Genomic DNA, 20,603 nt, shown 5'->3' on the forward strand with positions numbered 1-20,603 from the left:
AGTTCAGTAATAACTAAAACTCAACCATGTATCTCTTCATCGAGGATGGAAAGTTCCACATAGGAAATTACCCTATCAGTAATGGGTTAGTCGTTGATGTTGACCAACGTAAGGAAACCTACTTCCTTACACAAAAGGTTAACTGACCAGGGGAAGTAATTGGTGGGGAGATTGTTGGAGGAGGAGTTGAGTTGTAGTCTCATGGTGAGCTTAGCTAAACACACCACGGAAAGTACCAGGCAGTAAATGAAACTCTAAGAGGTTAGAAAACTCTCCCTCTTTTTTGAAATTAAAGACTGTGAGGGTATGTATGATTTCTAAGTTTAGTGAACACATTTCTGAATAGGAAGTGAGTAGGTTTCAATCACTGAAAAGAAAAGGACATGGGGTGAGGGGCAGGAAGATTTTCAGAGCACTTCTCTCACCAGCTGAATCTTGCCATGGAGCAGCGGTTTTCAAATGATTCCTTGGAGTGTAGAAAGAAAAACTAAGACTTGTCTTTATCCTTACTGAGCTCATTCTTTAGAACTGTTTCTTGTGCTGTTTTATGGTGTATAGAAAGGAAATGCTACAGAGAAGAGGAGAAAGCAGGTGGTTGTATCAGGATGGGAAGAACTGGAGATGTGGGGAGAGCTCAGAACTTGGAGGTCTCCCACTCTTCCAATCTGGGAAATGTAGCCATTTGGGAAGATTCTGGAGAGGTAGCAGGAAGAACATTGACCATTGCCTAGCAATGACCATGTGACAAGTACTGTGTTTTGTGTTATTTATTCTTGTTCTATCACTGCACAGGCTATTTGCTCATGCACTTATACTTCATATTCATTTATTATTTGTTTAGTGAATATCTCATTTGATCTAGACAGATTAAGAAGGTTTTAATTTTCCTAATTTTATAAGCAGAGTTTAAGGCAGTTAAGTATTTTCACAACAATGTATGGTTTATAACTCAGCAATTCCCTTGTTTTGCTATGTAGGTTTGTAAACCTACAGGTCATCTCTCAAAGAGATTCTTCAATAGGTTCAAGATGGCTTCTTGTCTACACATAGCAGGTGGATTGTTTGTAGAGTCAAGGTATAATTTGTTCTGATTTTCTTTCCTTTTTTTATTGTGTATGTCCGAATTGTAATATTAGGGCAGAGACACTTCCCTGTCATTCAGGCTGACACCAAGTTTTGGTTTGCTACTTCAGTCAGCTGAATCTTCCTTTCTAGGCATTAAAAAACTGAGCAAGCAAAGAAAGAGAATAGCTTAAAACTCTTGTAATGGCTTAATTCCAGGGTATCTGTTACCTCTTAGTCTGTTTCATTGTGGTGGTGTTTTAGTTGCTAAGTTGTGTCCAATCTTTGTGACCCGTGGACTGTAACCTACCAGGCTCCTCTGTCCATGGGATTTCCTAGGCAAGAATGCTAGAGTGGGTTGCCATGTCCTCCTCCAGGGGATCTTCCCAACCCAAGGATTGAACCCATATCTCCTGCATCGGCAGGTGGATTCTTTACAACTGAGCTACCAGGGAAGCCCCCTGTTTTGTTGTAACACGATTTCGATCAATACAAAGCGGCTGACACTCCTGTTCCACAGTCTCTTTCTCAATAGCAGAGCCTGCTGTTTTTCCCTTTCCTGGTAGAAACCTCTCATCTGCATGTCTGTGGTTTCCCAGCATATGACCAGGGTCTCAGGAGCAAAAGTCACATTTTGTTCATCTTTCTGTGTTTCGCAAAGTGCCTATCAGAGAGAGTATCTACATTTTTTGAATGAAAAAGTCTTTGTTAAATGCATTTCTTCCAACTGTAGATTTCAACCTATGGATTAGCGCATTCCACTTGATGTATAAGTGATTATTCTGTTTGGTGAAGAATCTACCTGCCAGTGCAGGAGACATAAGAGACATGGGTCTGATCCCTGGGTTGGGAAGATCCCCTGGAGGAGGGCAGGGCAACCTACTCCATTATTCTTGCCTGGAAAATTCCATGGACAGAGGAGCCTGGTGGGCTATAGTCCATGGGGTTGCAGAGAGTCAGACACAACTGAGCCCACATGCAACCTGTTTACTCACAACAGTAATTTTTCAGCTTGCAGCTGTCTTGGTACTAAAGCTAGACATATTCATAGGTTCCAAGAAGTACAATGCTATTCTTTTCAGAAAAACTGGATTTAGAATCTCAAGTGTAAAGAATTCCATCTCTTTCTTATGATGAAATGTGTGTGAAGTTGGAGAACCAACTAAGAGAGTGGGTAAATGAGGAAAGAAAAACTTTTCCCTCAAGTGCTCAGGCATTTAATCAAAATTCTTTTAACATAATTCACTGGTCACATAATTCATAATTTCATTGGTCCTCGTTGTGAGGACCAATCAGGGCAATCATTGAGAAAGTTCTTTGGAAACTGTAGATTACAGACATGAAGGTCATTTGTAAAAAGTAAGGTTTTAAAGCAAAATAAGGCCTTCAAAAAACACAACTTTGATGTATCTGTATATCAATGTATATGCTGACCAGTTAATATTAAAGATAAAACTGTGTTCAGGTAATATTATCTAAGGGGAATAACATAACATATACCATTTTAATAATTTTAAGTATATTGTTCAGTGACATTAATGGCATTAAAAATTCTATAATCATCACTATCTCCAGAATATTTTCATCATCCCAATCTCTATACACCGTAAACAATAACTCCCCATTCTTTCCTTCCCCCAGCCCCTGGTGACCTCTTTTTTTTTTAAACTTATTTTAGGTACATCATATAAGTGAAATCATATAATATCTGTCCTTTTGTTTCTGGATTATTGCATTTAGTGTGTATTTTCAAGGTTTATCCATGTTGTATCATGTATCAGAATTTCATTCCTTTTAAAGAATGAATGATATTCCATTGTATATTTATGCCACATTTTACTCATCTCTCTATCCATTGACAGACATTTGGGTTGTTTCTATCTTTTGGCTATTGTGAATAATGCTGCTATGAACATTGGTGTACAAGTATCTGTTTGAGTCCCTGTCTTGAATTCTTTTGGTTATATGTACCTAGAAGAGGAAAAAACAGAACATTTAAACCCTTATTTTTGCCTGTTACTTTGAGCACAGATGCACGTTTTTTTTTGGTTATCCAGAGAAAGTGTAGAACCTCTGTTGGTGACCTAAAGAGTGGGCACCTGCCTTATTCACCTTCAACGTGCTCTAGGCCTCTATCCTTTCTCCTCGCTGCCTCCTCCTCCTCCTTCCCTTAATTTGATGCTTCAAGATGCAGCTAAAGAGGATTCTGAAATCTGACTCTCATCACTACTGGTCTGTGGTGAAGTCTATTTAAACTAGGTCTGCCAACTGGTACTACTTTGGGGACTGATAAAGTGGGTTGAGAGAAATTAAGTTAAGGGCACAATATAAGGGGAAGTTTAATAGAAATGGAAAGTGTCCTGTAGAGCAGCGGTCCGTAACCTTTTTTGGTACCAGGGACTGGTTGCACTGAAGACAGTTTTTTTTCTGGGGGCTGGGTGATGGATGGTTTACGTGGTAAAAGTAAGTGATGGGGGTGCTGCAGATGAAGCTTCACCTGCTCACCCACCGCTCACCCTCCTGCTTGGGGACCCCTGATATAGAGAACTATGCTTGACAGAGTTCAGCTTTAATTCAGTTATGAATAAATTACTGTCTGCTGAGCACTGTTAAAATACAGCGGAGGAGGAGATGAGAGCTAATGTTCTAGAGGGGGATGCAGACATATTTACTAAGCAGCAAAGAACTATATGTTATTACTATCTATTTTTTAGTCAACATTCATTAAGCACCTACTATACATGGTTCTAGGCCTTGGGTATACATCAGTGAACAAGACAAAGTCCCTGCTCTCCTGAAGCTGACCTTCTGGAGGAAGAAAGTGGACAAGACAAGAAAATACACAGTATTTTACCTGTGGAGAAAAATAAAGGAAGATAAGGGATAGGAATTGATGGGGTGTGTGTGCTGTTTTAGGTAGGTTGACCAGAGCAGGCCTCTTGGAGTGGGTGACTTTAACTACAGCTCTAAATGAAATGAAGAAAGTCAAGGGGAGATGTGGGTGATGAGAGCCTGGCAGAGGAATAGTGGCAACTTCTGTAAGCTTATATTCCAAAGATGGATACAGAATTTTGGGACTTAAATTGATGGGACAAATAAATTTGATGCTCTGTGATTTTAAGGACATAATCCTTAATAGAATATTGAGAATCCTTAAAAGAATATTCAATAGCAAGGTACTTGCATTTTGAAATGAATGTTTCAAAGTAAGTAATTAGTGCTAGAAATCTTTCTCTCTCTCTCTTTCTCTGACACACACACACACAAGCATGCATTATGAGAGCTTCTGTTCATGGGGTAAACATACACACACACGCACACACACGCATGCATTAGGAGAGCTTCTGTGCATGGGGTAGTTGTTCATGGTCTTGGTGTAGGCGTGGAAGCCCTTCTATACTTTCTCCTCCCATTAACATTCCTCATTCTGTCAGTGTTATTGGTTAGGGAAAAATATTGTAATTTAATCAGTTCAGACTAGGCAGAATAGGAATAACTAGAGTGTTTTAGACCAGTTTAGATCTCTTAGAAGCCTTTAACAAAAATATGCTTAGTAAGCCAGAGAAAGATATCTCTAGTCTTGAAATTACAGGAAGGATGACAAAAATGTTAGAAACTTTTGGGCAAGTGGAAAAAAAATCACAACATGTAGCTCCTTAACGTCGACTCTCCTTTACAGTATAAAACCATGCATGTGTGTGTGTGTGTTTATGTGTACATGTATGAGGGGCTTGCAAAACGAAAAGCACAATTCTTATAGTCCTACCTTAAGCAGTGTATACGCTGAGAGGGAAGATAGCAGACATGATAGGGGAAGGGCTGGTGGATAGTACCAAACCTAAACCTAGTCTCTGGCACTGCCTGTGAGGGAGGGACCAGAGATGCTAGGAAGACAGAAAAGGCTGGAAGTGAGGAGGGAGGATGTGATCTGGTCCTTTAAGGACAGGTTGGGAAAGGTCTCCCCAAAGGAGAGGATGGCCTGAGCAAAGATACCAAGTTAGGATTGTGCAGTTGATGTTTAGATACAGAAAAGGGGTTCCCATGGCCTAGGGCAGAGGCTCTCTGGCTTGGAGATGATAGGAATAACTGGAAAAATCAATAGAAAGCCAAAAAGAAGAAAAGAGCTCTGTGCTTTCCTTCTTTTGTAAGTTGCTTTTCGACTCATTAATTTATTTGCTTATGGGGGAAAATCATCACTTGCTCCCCGATCTGTGTGCTGCTAGTGGGGACAACCATAGATCTCAAGATAGTCCATGTAAAAAAAAAAATCACTGTTTTCTAAGAAATACATTTTCATTGGTTGGCATACAAGCTGACTGAAAATTTAAGTAGTACAAAAGGGTAAGAACCAGTGAAACATTTCTCCCAGGGCCAACCAGGTCTTATTATTAATATACTACTGGTAATTATTATTATAGTATTAATAATATAATAAATATTCAGTTCAGTTCAGTCGCTCAGTCGTGTCCGACTCTTTGCGACCCCATGAATCGCAGCACGCCAGGCCTCCCTGTCCATCACCAACTCCGGAAGTTCCTCAGACTCATGACCATTGAGTCCGTGGTGCCATCCAGCCACCTCATCCTCGGTCGTCCCCTTTTCCTCCTGCCCCCAATCCCTCCCAGCATCAGAGTCTTTTCCAATGAGTCAACTCTTGGCATGAGGTGGCCAGAATACTGGAGTTTCAGCTTTAGCATCATTCCTTCCAAAGAAATCCCAGGGTTGATCTCCTTCAGAATGGACTGGTTGGATCTTCTTGCAGTCCAAGGGACTCTCAAGAGTCTTCTCCAACACCACAGTTCAAAAGCATCAATTCTTCAGCGCTCAGCCTTCTTCACAGTCCAACTCTCACATCCATACATAACCACAGGAAAAACCATAACCTTGACTAGAAGGACCTTAGTTGGCAAAGTAATGTCTCTGCTTTTGAATATACTATGTAGATTGGTCATAACTTTTCTTCCAAGGAGTAAGTGTCTTTTAATTTCATGGCTGCAGTCACCATCTGCAGTGATTTTGGAGCCCAAAAAATAAAGTCTGACATGGTTTCCACTGTTTCCCCATCTATTTCCCATGAAGTGATGGGACTGGATGCCATGATCTTCGTTTTCTGAATGTTGAGCTTTAAGCCAACTTTTTCACTCTCCTCTTCCACTTTCATCAAGAGGCTTTTAGTTCCTCTTCACTTTCTGCCATAAGGGTGGTGTCATCTGCATATCTGAGGTTATTGATATTTCTCCCAGCAATCTTGATTCCAGCTTGTGTTTCTTCCATTCCAGCATTTCTCATGATGTACTCTACATATAAGTTAAATAAGCAGGGTGACAATATACAGCCTTGACGTACTCCTTTTCCTATTTGGAACCAGTCTGTTGTTCCATGTCCAGTGCTAACTGCTGCTTCCTGACCTGCATACAGGTTTCTCAACAGGCAGGTCAGTTTTCCACAGTTTCTTGTGATCCACACAGTCAAAGGTTTTGGCATAGTCAATAAAGCAGAAATAGATGTTTTTCTGGAACTCTCTTGCTTTTTCCATGATCCAGCAGATGTTGGCAATTTGATCTCTGGTTCCTCTGCCTTTTCTAAAACCAGCTTGAACATCAGGAAGTTCACGGTTCACATATTGCTGAAGCCTGGCTTGGAGAATTTTGAGCTTTACTTTACTAGCATGTGAGATGAGTGCAATTGTGCGGTAGTTTGAGCATTCTTTGGGATTGGAATGAAAACTGACCTTTTCCAGTCCTGTGGCCACTGCTGAGTTTTCCAAATTTGCTGGCATATTGAGTGCAGCACTTTCACAGAATCATCTTTCAGGATTTGAAATAGCTCCACTGGAATTCCATCACCTCCACTAGCTTTGTTCGTAGTGATGCTTTCTAAGGCCCACTTGACTTCACATTCCAGGATGTCTGGCTCTCAGTAAGTACACCATCGTGATTATCTGGATCTTGAAGATCTGTTTTGTATAGTTCTTCTGTGTATTGTTGCCACCTCTTCTTAATATCTTCTGCTTCTGTTAGGTCCATACCATTTCTGTCCTTTATCGAGCCCATCTTAGCATGAAATGTTCCCTTGGTATCTCTAATTTTCTTGAAGAGCTCTCTAGTCTTTCCCATTCTGTTCTTTTCCTCTATTTCTTTGCACTGATCGCTGAAGAAGCCTTTCTTATCTCTCCTTGCTGTTCTCTGGAACTCTGCATTCAGATGCTTGTATCTTTCCTTTTCTCCTTGGCTTTTCACTTCTCTTCTTTTCACAGCTATTTGTAAGGCCTCCCCAGACAGCCATTTTGCGTTTTTTGCATTTCTTTTCCATGGGAATGGTCTTGCTCCCTGTCTCCTGTACAATGTCACGAACCTCATTCCATAGTTCATCAGGCATTCTGTCTATCAGATCTAGGCCCTTAAATCTATTTCTCACTTCCACTGTATAATCATAAGGGATTTGACTGAGGTCATACCTGAATGGTCTAGCGGTTTTCCCTACTTTCTTCAATTTCAGTCTGAATTTGGTAATAAGGAATTCATGATCTGAGCCACAGTCAGCTCCTGGTCTTGTTTTTGTTGACTGGATAGAGCTTCTCCATCTTGGGCTGCAAAGAAAATAATCAATCTGATGTTGATGTTGACCATCTGGTGATGTCCATGTGTAGTTTTCTCTTGTGTTGTTGGAAGAGGGTGTTTGCTATGACCAGTGCATTTTCTTGGCAAAACTCTATTTGTCTTTGTCCTGCTTCATTCCGCATTCCAGGGCCAAATTTGCCTGTTACTGCAGGTGTTTCTTGACTTCCTACTGCAGTCCAGCCTCCTATAATGAAAAGGACATCTTTTTTGGGTGTTAGTTCTAAAAGGTCTTATAGGTCTTAATAAAACCGTTCAACTTCAGCTTCTTCAGCATTACTGGTTGGGGCATAGACTAGGATAACTGTGATATTGAATGGTTTGTCTTGGAGACGAACAGAGATCATTCTGTCATTTTTGAGACTGCATCCAAGTACTGCATTTCGGACTCTTTTGTTGACCGTGATGGCTACTCCATTTCTTTTGAGGGATTCCTGCCCGCAGTAGTAGATATAATGGTCATCTGAGTTAAATTCACCCATTCCAGTGCATTTTAGTTCTCTGATTCCTAGAATGTCGACGTTCACTTTTGCCATCTCCTGTTTGACCACTTCCAATTTGCCTTGATTCATGGACCCTACATTCCAGGTTCCTATGCAATATTGCTCTTTACATCATTGGACCTTGCTTCTATCACCAGTCACATCCATAGCTGGGTATTGTTTTTTTTTTTTTTTTAAATTTTAGTTTTTTATTTTTTAAATTTTAAAATCTTTAATTCTTACATGCATTCCCAAACATGAACCCCCCTCCCACCTCCCTCCCCATAACAACTTTCTGGGTCATCCCCATGCACCAGCCCCAAGCATGCTGCATCCTGCGTCAGACATAGACTGGCGATTCAATTCACATGATAGTATACATGTTAGAATGTCATTCTCCCAAATCATCCCACCCTCTCCCTCTCCCTCTGAGTCCAAAAGTCCGTTATACACATCTGTGTCTCTTTCCGGTATTGTTTTTGCGTTGACTCCATCCCTTCATTCTTTCTGGAGTTATTTCTCCACTGATCTCCAGTAGCATATTAGGCACCTAATGACCTGGGGAGTTCCTCTTTCAGTATCCTATCATTTTGCCTTTTCATACTGTTCATGGGGTTCTGAAGGCAAGAATACTGAAGTGGCTTGCCATTCCCTTCTCCAGTGGACCACATTCTGTCAGGCCTCTCCACCATGACCCACCTGTCTTGGGTTGCCCCGCAGGCATGGCTTGGTTTCATTGAGTTAGACAAGGCTGTGGTCCTAGTGTGATTAGATTGACTAGTTTTCTGTGAGTATGGTTTCAGTGTGTCTGCCCTCCGATGCCCTCTTGCAACACCTACCACCTTACTTGGGTTTCTCTTACCTTGGGCTTGGGGTATCTCTTCACGGCTGCTCCAGCAAAGCACAGCTGCTGCTCCTTACCTTGGACTAGGGGTATCTCCTTACCACTGCCCTTCCTGACCTTCAACATGGGATAGCACCTCTAGGCCCTCCTGCGCCTGCGCAGCCACTGCTCCTCTGGTTGTTCCTCTCAGCTGCCGCCCCTGACCTCGGGTGTGGGGTGGCTCCTCCCAGCTGCCGTCTCTGGCCTCCTGCACAGGGTGGCTCCTCCTGGCTGCTGCCCCTGGCCTCAGGCGTGGGGTATATATAATAATATAATAATAAATATTATTAATATATTAGGAACTATCTTCACTGGTAGTTATTATTTCTTCTTGCTCAGCTTTCTTGCTATCATCCATTCAGTCAACAATTATTTATTGAATGCCTATCATGGACATTGGTGATACAACAGTGAAAAAGAGTCCCTGCTCTCAAGAAACTTATATTTTAATTGGAAGAAAGAGCAAGCAGCAAGCATATTTAAAATATTTTTACTAAATGGGATTATCCTATACATATTCTTTTGCAACCTGTTCTTTTCACATGACAGTACATCTTGGACATCTTTCCCTGTCAGTCTGAAAAGGCCTGCTTTTTTTGTTGATAACAACTAATAATTATTGAGCATCTACTATGCTCCAAGCACTGTCTTATTCACAACAATCCTCTATTGTAAATACTATAATTATCACTTTTTTTACAGAGGAGAAGCTGAGGCCCAGAGAGGTTGGGGAACTTTCTCAGAGTTGCCTGGCCAGTCACTAATGGAGCCAGATCTGAACCCAGACCATCTGATTCTTCACTCCAGTTCGACCCCCTCCTGATGGCTGTATAGTACTCCTTTGTATGAATGTAAAAGTTGGCTTAAAGCTCAACATTCAGGAAACTAAGATCATGGCATCTGGTCCCATCACTTCATGGGAAATAGATGGGGAACAGTGGACACAGTGGCTCACTTTATTTTTCTGGGCTCCAAAATCACTTCAGATGGTGACTGCAGCCATGAAATTAAAAGACACTTACTCCTTGGAAAAAAAGTTGTGACCAACCTAGAAAGCATATTAAAAAGCAGAGACGTTACTTTGCCAACGAAGTTCCGTCTAGTCAAGGTTATGGTTTTTCCTGTGGTCATGTATGGATGTGAGAGTTGGGCTATAAAGAAAGCTGAGCACCGAAGAATTGATGCTTTTGAACTGTGGTGTTGAAGGATTCTTGAGAGTCCCTTGGACTGCAAGGAGGTCCAACAAGTCCATCCTAAAGGAGATCAGTCCTGGGAGTTCATTGTAAGGACTGATGTTGAAGCTGAAACTCCAATATTTTGGACACCTGATGCAAAAAGCTGACTCATTTGAAAAGACCCTGATACTGGGAAAGATTGAAGGCAGGAGGAGAAGGGGACAACAGAGGATGAGATGGTTGGATGGCATCACCGACTTGATGGAGATGGGTTTGGGTGGACTCTGGGAGTTGGTGATGGACAGGGAGGCCTGGCATGCTGTGATTCATGGGGTTGCAAAGAGTCAGACACGACTGAAGGACTGAACTGAACTGAACCTCAGCTTACTTAGGCAGTCTCCTATACGTAAGCCGTTTTTAGATTTTTTGCTATCACAGCACTGTAACATTTTTATAGTATGTTTGCACATATTTGTGGTCATCTTGTAAGGTAAATTCCTGAGAGAGGGAAACATACACATTTCTATATTTGACAGGCATTAATTTCCCTTTAAAATATTTTATCAGTTTCTATCCCCATTAACAATGAAGGAGAATGTGTAGATTTCCTTAAATATCCTTCAACAAAGGTAACTACCACACTTGTAATAGTTATCAATATGACAGGCAAAGGTATAGAGGTTATACTTAAAATTTTTTTTAATTCAAAAGAGTTTTTCATTATAAATATTTCAAAGAAATGATTGCTTCTTCATATAGACTGTTCTTGGTCCTTTTTCTTATGCAAGGAAGGGAGCTATCACTCTTGATTCAAGAAATTCAGTTCAGCTGCTCAGTCATGTTCAGCTCTATGACCCCATGGACTGCAGCCTGCCAGGCCTCCCTATCCACCACCAACTCCCCGAGCTTGCTCAAACTCATGTCCATCGAGTCGGTGATGCCATCCAACCATCTCATCCTCTGTCATCCCCTTCTCCTGCCTTCAGTCTTTCCCAGTATCAGGGTCTTTTCAAATGAGTCAGGTTTTTGCATCAGGTGGCAAAGTATTAGAGTTTCAGCTTTAGCATCAGTCCTTCCAGTGAATATTTAGGACTGATTTCCTTTAGGATGGACTGGTTTTACCTCCTTGAAGTCCAACAGACTCTTGAGAGTCTTCTCCCACACTGCAATTCAAAAGCATCAATTCTTTGGCATGCAGCTTTCTTTTTTTTAAATATAAATTTATTTATTTTAATTGGAGGTTAATTACTTTATTGTATTGCCATACATCAGCATCTCACATCCATACATGACTACTGGAAAAACCGTAGCTTTGACTAAATGGACCTTTGTTGGCAAAGTAATGTCTCTGCTTTTAATATGCTGTCTAGGTTGGTCATAGCTTTTCCAAGGAGCAAGTGTCTTTTAATTTCATGGCTGCAGTCACTATCTGCAGTGATTCTGGAGCCCAAGAAAATAAAAGTCTGTTACTGTTTCCATTGTTTCCCCATCTATTTGCCATGAAGGGCTCAGACCAGATGCCAAGATCTTCATTTTTGGAATACTGAGTTTGAAGCCAGCTTTTTCAGTCTCCTCTTTCACTTCTATCAGGAGGCTCTTCAGTTCCTCTTTGCTTTCTGCCAGAAAGGTGGTGTCATCTGCATATCTGAGGTTATTGATATTTCTCCTGGCAATCTTGATTCCAGCTTGTGCTTCTTCCAGTTTGACATTCCACGAGATGTACTCAGCGTATAGTTTTAAACAAGCAGGGTGACAGTATACAGGCTTGATGTACTCCTTTCCTGATTTGGAACCAGTCTGTTGTTCCATATACAATTCTCACTGTTGCTTCTTGACCTGCATACAGGTTTCTCAGGAGGCAGGTCAGGTGGACTGATATTCCCACCTCTTTAAGAATTTTCCACAGTTTATTGTGATCCACACAGTCAAAGCCTTTGGCATAGTCAATAAAGCATATGTTTTTCTGGAACTCTCTTGCTTTTTCAATGATCCAGTGGATGTTGGCAATTTGATCTCTGGTTCTTTTAAAAATCCAGCTTGAACGTCTGGAAATTCTTGGTTCATGTACTGTTGGAGCCTGGCATGGAGAATTTTGAGTATTACTTTGCTAATGTGTGAGATGAGTGCAATTGTGTGGTGTTTGAACATTCTTTGGCATTGCCTTTCTTTAGGATTGGAATGAAAACTGACTTTTTCCAATCCTGTGGCCACTGTTGAGTTGTCCAAATTTTCTGGCATATTGAGTGCAGCACTTTCATAACATCATCTTTTAGGATTTGAAATACCTCAACTGGAATTCCGTCACCTCCACTATGTTCGTAGTGATGCTTCCTAAGGCCTATTTGACTTCAGACGCCAGGATGTCTGGCTCTAGGTGAGTGATCACACCATTGTGGCTATCCAAGTCATTAAGATCTTTTTTTGTATAGTTCTTCTGTGTATTCTTGACACCTCTTCTTAATATCTTCTGCTTCTGTTAGGTCCATACTGTTTCTGTCCTTGATTGTACACATCTTTGCATGAAATGTTCCCTTGCTATCTCTAATTTTCTTGATGAGATCTCTAGTCTTTCCCATTCTGTTATTTTCCTCTATTTCTTTGCACTGATCACTGAGGAATTCTTTCTTTTCTCTACTTGCTATTCTTTGGAACTATGCATTTAAATGAGTATATCTTTCCTTTCTCCTTTGCCTTTTACTTCTCTTCTTTTCTCAGCTATTGTAAGGCCTCCTATAGACAGCCATTTTGCCTTTTTGCATTTCTTTTTCTTGGGGATAGTCTTGATCATTTCCTCCTGTACAGTGTCATGAACCTCTGTCCATAGTTCTTCATGCATTCATGCACATCTAATTGCTTGAATCTATTTGTCACTTCCACTGTATAATTGTAAGGGATTTGATTTAGGTCATACCTAAATGTTCTAGTGGTTTTCCCTGATTTCTTCAATTTAAGTCTGAATTTGGCAATAAGGAGCTCATGATTTGAGCCACAATCAGCTCCTGGTCTTATTTTTGCTGACTGTATAGAGCTTCTCCATCTTCGACTGCAAAGAATATAATCAACCTTATTTCGGTGTTGACCATCTGGTGATGTCCATGTGTAGAGTCTTCTCTTGTGTTGTTGGAAGAGGGTGTTTGCTATGACAAGAGCATTCTCTTGGCAAAACTCTATTAGCCTTGCCCTGTTTGATTTTGTACTCCAAGGCCAAACTTGCCTGTTACTCGAGGTATGTCTGGACTTCCTACTTTTGCATTCTAGTCCCCTGTGATGAAAAGGACATCTTCTTGTAGGTCTTCATAGAACCATTCAACTTCAGTTTCTTCAGGCTTAGTGGTTGGGCCATAGACTTGGATTACTGTGATATTGAATGGTTTGCCTTGGAAATGAACAGAGATCATTCTGTCATTTTTGAGACTGCACCTAAGTATTGCATTTTGGACTCTTTTGTTGACTATGATGGCTACTCTATTTCTTCTACGGGATTCCTGCCCACAGTAGTAGATATAATGGTCATCTGAGTTAATTCGCCCATACCAGTCCTTTTAGTTCACTGATTCCTAAAATGTCAATGTTCGCTCTTGCCGTCTCTTATTTGAGCACTTCCAACTTACCTTGATTCATGAACCTAACATTCCAGGTTCCTATGAAGTGGTGTTCTTTACGGCATTGGACTTCACTTTCATAGCTGGGTGTTGTTTTTGCTTTTGCCTCATCTCTTCATTCTTTCTGGAGTTGTTTCTTCTGTAGCATTTTGGGTACCTACTGACCTGGGAAGTTCATCTTTCCGTGTTATATCTTTTTGTCTTTTCATACTGTTCATGGGGTTCTCAAGGCAAGATATTGAAGTGGTTTACCATTCCTTTCTCCAGTGGACCATGTTTTGTCAGAACTGTCCACCATGACCTGTGCATCTTGGGTTGCCCTATATGGCATGGCTCTTAGTTTCATTGAGTTAGACAATTCTGTGGTCCATGTGATTGGTTTGGTTAGTTTTCTCTGATTATGTTTTTTATTCTGTTTCCATTGATTCAAGAAATCTCTCCTTTCTTTGTGACTATGGGGCCTCAGCATGGAAAGGCCCTCCCTTCTCTCTGATCTGGCTTTCAGTGGAAAGTTGAGGGCTCAGTGTCTTGTTTGAGAAGAGAGTTGACACAGGGGATCAACTTGCACTGGTTAGAGAGATATGATTAAAACATATTTGGTTTCAGTCCTTAACTGCAAATCTGATGCAACTTCTGGAAACCCCATAACTGGCTTTAGATATGTTGAAAAGTAGCCCTAATCCTTTCAAAATAGACATGGACCAAAATATTTTGTTTTTATCTAATTCCATGTTAAAAACCAGAACACTCTTAAGAAAAAAAAAAAGCACAACAACCAGAACCCTGTCTAGGTGATTCTAAACTAAGAAGTTTAAATCTGTTTCCATGTGCATTTTTTCTTCAGCATCCTTAGGGTTAATGGTTTGCTTCCTCTGAGCTGAAATTAAGGATGTTGGGGAAAAAAAGAAGTCCTCACTCTGCATGTTACATGTTGCTTGAATGTGCTTAGCTTTCATGCATAAGAGAGTTGAAGTCCCCTTCTAATGATTTTTTAAAAAAATTGACATTGCTAATTCCTTCAACTCTGGCAAAAACAGGTAGCAACTCCAAAGATATTTACTTATCTTCCTCAGTCGAGGGTTGATAAAAGTTTGATAATTCGAAGCCATGGTGACCCCTTTCCTTATCTGCTTCTGTTCTTCTGGACTCTTGATTCCTACAGAAAAAGCCATCCTGGGGAAGCCAGCCTCTAGGGAGCTCCCTTTTGTTTTTCCAAGATTAACCAGTTCTGCCCTGGGAGTAGCAACAGGCAACTCTTCCAGGAGAAACTCTTCTGGGCTTTTGGTATGTTTCCAAGGACTGTTTTTTGCTCCCTCTGTTCTTCACTGGTAGTGAAGCTGCTTCCCTGCAACTCCTTCCTCCTTTTCTGATGAGATGCTACTTCTGATCTACCTCGAGCAGCTTCCGGTAGTGGTAAGCGGCCAAGAGTGTTTTTCCGGGAGTTGATCTCAGATTTTCAAGAATGTCCCCTAGAGACCCAGTTTGTTTTCTATGTAATTACTAGAGCTTTCAGAATAGTCTGGCTTTTCTCATTGTTCTCACTGCTATGGTCACGGAATGGGTACCTGTTTGATCTTGCTGCGCTGCTGGGCAATCTCCCCTTTGTGAAGAGAGGCTTAGGTCAAGGCTGAGGTGAGTCTGGGGAGCACTGAAAGGTTGCTGGGACCAAGAGGGAGTTAGCTCTGCCTCGTTTGGTGCTTTTTGTTTCTCTTTTCCGGGTTACTGTTTTGTTTTTATTTTCTGTGTGTTGAAGTTTAGCAAACAGTCTTTATTATTCTCCTCTCATTAAAAAATAATTTTGGGGGGAAGTTAGTTGGATTTGGAAAATCGGACGTTTTCTTTTTTTCCTTTGAAGTTCAAATGTTGATTCTGTTAGCATCATCTATTACATGGCTAGTGGAGAAACATCAGTGCAGCATTTTTTCTTGGTTTCTGGATACTTGTCACTTCCTTTGACCACAGTTGATTTTAGTTTTTTTTTTTTTTTTTTTCTCCCAGAGGGCTCATAACTGATGCACCTATTCAAGATATTGTTCATTTTATGATCAATTCTTCCTTTGGACATAAACAGTTTGTCACTAAACTCTCCCTTTAAGGCATAAGGGGTAGATATGTTTCTAGTACTGAGATTTCTATGAACAGAGAAATGGATTCTTCTAGTTGTTTTGTTGATAGACATGAGAGAGTCTCATATCCCTAGTTAACAATGAGTTGTTTTGAAAAGAAAAAAAAAAGATGAGTGAGAAACATTAAATAGGGGCTGAAAACTTATCAGAAAGGAGATGAGATATGGGATCGTGTATGGGATTACCAACACCTGTGTTCCAGACCAGCCAACCTTACCTGTGTTGTCCCCTGCCTGCCTTTACAGCAGAATGTAAATTCAGAGGGATTTTGAGACCTAGAATTTTGAGACCTATATTTGTCTGTTTTGTGTTTTTATATCATTTCATCATCATGATGTATCTTTAAAAAATGAGGAGCCAAGTGATTTTTTTGTGTCGTTGGAGGATTTTTTTTGTGCTCAGAAGGATTTTGTATTTTTCTTATATGATACATTAGAAATTTTCATTTAGTAGGAAAAAGAAACTTAACCTGTTGTTTCAAATAAACTGCTACTGTCCTTGAAATAAAACTTCTTAATGTGTGTATACTAGATGCTTGCACAGCATGTACAGGAATCAGATGCTAGTATTTGCTTTCAGGATTTCTCAAGAGATGTCAGGGAAAACACTGTAACCTCAAAATGCTCCACGCTTGTAGTGCATGCCTCAAGTCTTACTTCTTGGCAATATTGACAAATAAAATTCTAATTAAATGTTAAATATAAACATTAAATATTGATCATTGTAGTTTTGGAAATGGTCCTTCCTTAATTTGAGGCTACCTTTTTCTTTTCTCTCCTATTCTTCACTCAGTGTTAGTTTGCTGAGCACCTGCCTACCCTGCACCAGCCTCAGTGCTGGATGCCCTGAAGAAGAGGGTGTAGGAGGAAAGCTACAGCGTTCTGTTTCCATATATCTTTCTGTGAACCTTCTTTTGAGGTTGGGTGTTCCTTTGGACCTTGTCCTCGTCCTCTCACTGACTCATCCTCACCCGCTGGCCTCTCCTCACTTCTGTTCATTATTTTTCTTTCTGAATGAGATCATTCATCCCCTATGACTTCAGTGCTTCCTTATATGTTGATGATTCCAAGTCTACAAATTGGTCTCTTCTCTTTTGTGCTGAGGCTATTTTCAGTGATCAAGAGGCATTTCAAGCCTAGTGTGCTCAAAGTGAACTTAACTATTGTCACACCTCAATTTCTGCTTCGGCTCCTCTACCTTCTCCTTTCACTGCTCTATTTGTCATTTTCATTAATTATCCTCTCTTGTCCTGAGCCAAAAACTCAGAAGTCATCCCAGATTCTTTCTTGCTTTGTGCCCCAGCATGTGGACCATTTTTAACATTTGTCAGTTTCAACTACAGACACATTTCTAGAATCCAGCTCCGTTACCTGTTGTCATTATCCCCCCATCTTTTCCCATTCCTGTTCTTGGCTGTGAGAGTAAAACCTTCCTAAAAACTCTGTCAGCTTGCACTCACATAGAGGCACACGAGGAAGCAATGACAGTGGAGAAGGGAGCCTAGATTCTAAGCATACCTTTCTGCAGAGAGAACACTTCTGCCTCCCCAATACCTGGGGATCTATCAAGATCTTGACTGTAACAATGTCCTGTGTCACTTCATCTATAAAATGGGAGAACAATAGTTCCTACCCATAACATTTTGGTAAGGATTAAATGAGAGGTTACATTTAACATGTGCTTAGCATGAGGCTAGGTACTTAGTGGATGGGAGTGATGATGCTGACAATGATGACTTCTTTCAGACTCCATCTCTTACCTATCTTGCCAGCCCCATACACACCACACTCCTCCATGCTCCTTGTAATTTGGTTCCATGACTGTCACTGCTCCCTTTCACAATACTTGGTCTTTCCACTTGCTGTTCTTTTAGTTTGTACTTACCTTGCTTTATTGAGCAAACTCAGGACTTGACTGGGAATTACCATGTGTGAGATCGTAGCTGACTCTGCAAAGCAGGCTTGGTGACCCCCTTCCCTCTGTCTCCGTGGTTCTCAGTCCCTTCTTCTGACACAGACCTGCAATATTGAAGTTTCTATGTTTATGATCTCATCTACCCCAGACTCCTGGCTTTTGAAGAAATGATCCTTGCATCCCTCTACCCAGCCCAAGTTTGATGTAGAACAGGTGTCTGATAAGTGCTTGATGACTGAATGTCAGTAGAGATGCTCTCAGATTTGATAGGAGGTTTTCTACATATATAGAGTTAAGGATATATTTAAGAAAAATTAAAGTAATAGCTTTCCTTTATTGAGTGTTTAACTTTGTATTAGGAGGCACTATGCTAATTTTTTTTTTTTTTTACAGGCATGACCTCAGTTTGTTAAATGATCCCATTAGTTAGCTGATTGTCTCTGTTTACAGATGAGAAAACCAGGGCTTAGAATGGAGGGGAACTTGCTGGAAGGAGAGAGCTAACAGGATCAAACCCGGTCCTCTGGCTCCAGGCTAATGGAGAAGGGGAAAGAAGAAGCCGAGGGAGGCATGTTTGATAGAGAAAGGGCAGGATGAGGAAAAGGGTTTTGAAAGTGCACAAGAGAGGCAGTGAGAGCAGATGAGGAAAGGATGAGAAAGGAAAGAGAAAAGGAAACTGTTGGAAAATAAGCAGGACATAAACAAGAGGAAAAAGGAAGCAGGGTTCCCACCACTTTAGTATTCTGTGGCTGGGTAACAGCTGCATGCCTAACAGAATATAAACAGACTTCAGTGCCAACATAATAACTCACAACACCATCAATCTGATATATATTATATGGGAAATAAAATACTTTATTGTTGAGGCATGGTAATTCGATATAATTGGTAGGCAGCTTATACATTTGTCTGTGCTAACCATCACTTTGACAAACACACAGACTGGCTTAAATTTTTTTTCTTTTATTTTTGCCCAGTATCTTCTTTCTGCAAGCCCTATGGGTGCTGGCAGTTGTCACACCAAATATGATGATAACATTATCTATACCTCCTACTCTCACTTCATAGTCAAAACTGCACACATGTAGGACTGAGGCTTGGGCTTATTCTTTACTTTATCCATCATTGATCTAACCTCCGAAGGCTGAGATTTCCCTTTTGGACCAAAAATATCCCTTCCCTGGAGTCTCAGAGCTGTGCTCCCTCCCCCACCCCATCCCTTAGAGGCCTGGAGCAGGGGGAATATTCTTGGGCTGATAGACAGTGTTGCCAGTGTATATGATTGCAAGGTCACCATGTCCAGAGGTGGGGGGACTTGCTGAAGCTTTGCTTTTGAGCTTCTGGGAACCTAGGGCCAGAGGGAGAATAGGGGCAGGGGCAGGACCAGAGAAGGTGGACAGCAGAGGAGGAAAGAAGGGGCTAACTCCCTAATCCTGCCATCCCTCTTCCCATCCTTAGGCCCCACTATTGCTCAAGCAGAGGGGTTCTTCCACTCACCTAGCCTCAGCCCACCTCCCCTCTCTCTTGGTGGATTAGTCTTCAGAAAGGAGGTGGGTTGGGTTGGAAGGCATGTGCCTTAGTGAGAAAGTGAAAGAGAAGGAAACAGGGAAAGGAAACTGAGAGAGTGAAAGCAGAGAAAAGGGGAGGGAGTAGGAGGAGAGAAGACAGATGGGGAGGAAGCGAGGAGGGGGAGGGATCACATTTTTATGGAGTGAGCTGTATATTCTCACAACAGCCCTGGGAGGAAGGCATTATTTCTTCTGTTTTACAGATTCGGAGAGTGAGTCTTAGGAAGGGTAAGTGACCTGGTCAGAGTGACACTAGATAGAAAGTGGCTGAGCTGAGATTGGGGTCTGCTCTCCAGAAAGTCTTTCTTGTTCAGGACAGTGCCTCCCAAGAGGGAGAGGAGGCAGAGCTGGGGAGAGAGGGAGGCAAGAGCAGAATGGAGACAGGAGAACAGACTGGTGGGGGGGGCTAGAGACCTCACAGGGGTGAGGGCTGAGTTGGGCTCCTTGAAGCTCTCTGGGGTCTTGTTGCTGAGTTCTGAGAACTGGAGAGGATGCACTGCTCAAAGGATGTAGAGGATCCTCCTTGGGCACACCCCTGTTCCTCCCTTGACCCTGAGATGAAGCCAGGCTGAGGGTGCTCCCTGGCAGCACTCTGGCGAGAAGGGAGAGCTGCCAGGAATGTGCTTGCCCTACTTTCCTGGCTTCAGCTGCTCCTCCTGTCCCTTCTCCAACTGCTCCACCCCTTCCTTTCCCCTTTCTTTTCTAGTCTCCTCTGATTCCTTTGTCTTGCTGTCCCCCTCCCTCATATTTTCATTCTCCCTTCCTACTGGTTTTATTCCCTCAATTTATCGCTATGGCCCTGGATCCCCACTGTAAATACATTTTCTCTTTAAAGTCTCATTACCCAGTTGCAGTTACCTCCTTTGCTGCAGAATGTCTTACAGGAGTTACTCTTACTGTCCTCATTTTATCCTAATGTTTATTTAGACATTTTGACAGAGGACATTCAGAGGATTGCCTTCAAGATAGCTATATAATGAGCTCCCTTTTCCCAACGACCTGTCCAGGTGGGTTCTGAGGCTTAGACAGCTTACTTGCCCTGGATTCTGTAATGCTGGTGGAAAAAGCAGGAATCCAAGGTCAGTTTCTTTGACTGTAAAAGACAAGCTTGCAGCCACCACATCCTGCTGCCCCTTGAGCAGATCAGCCGGCCCTGCCCTTGGTGGCCTGTTGG

At 41.6% G+C, this 20,603-nt stretch overlaps 1 protein-coding gene across 23 annotated transcripts in view; it reads left to right on the forward strand.

Moving 5' to 3' along the window:
- The first annotated feature begins 15,035 nt into the window (after positions 1 to 15,035).
- The window catches only part of ATP8B4 (ATPase phospholipid transporting 8B4 (putative)), a 295,865-nt gene continuing 290,297 nt past the window's right edge, over positions 15,036 to 20,603 (forward strand). For 9 of the 23 annotated variants that reach the window (XM_060418000.1, XM_060418017.1, XM_060418010.1 and 6 more), the window contains exon 1: positions 15,272 to 19,657. The gene's annotated coding sequence lies outside the window, so the exon portion shown is untranslated. Of the gene's footprint in view, positions 15,235 to 15,271; position 20,603 lie in introns of those variants that run through there. The other 14 variants (XM_060418003.1, XM_060418020.1, XM_060418011.1 and 11 more) reach the window with 3 other exon arrangements.

The sequence above is a fragment of the Ovis aries genome, chromosome 7 (genome assembly GCF_016772045.2).
Source record: "Ovis aries strain OAR_USU_Benz2616 breed Rambouillet chromosome 7, ARS-UI_Ramb_v3.0, whole genome shotgun sequence".
In the NCBI taxonomy this organism is placed as follows: Eukaryota; Metazoa; Chordata; class Mammalia; order Artiodactyla; family Bovidae; genus Ovis; species Ovis aries.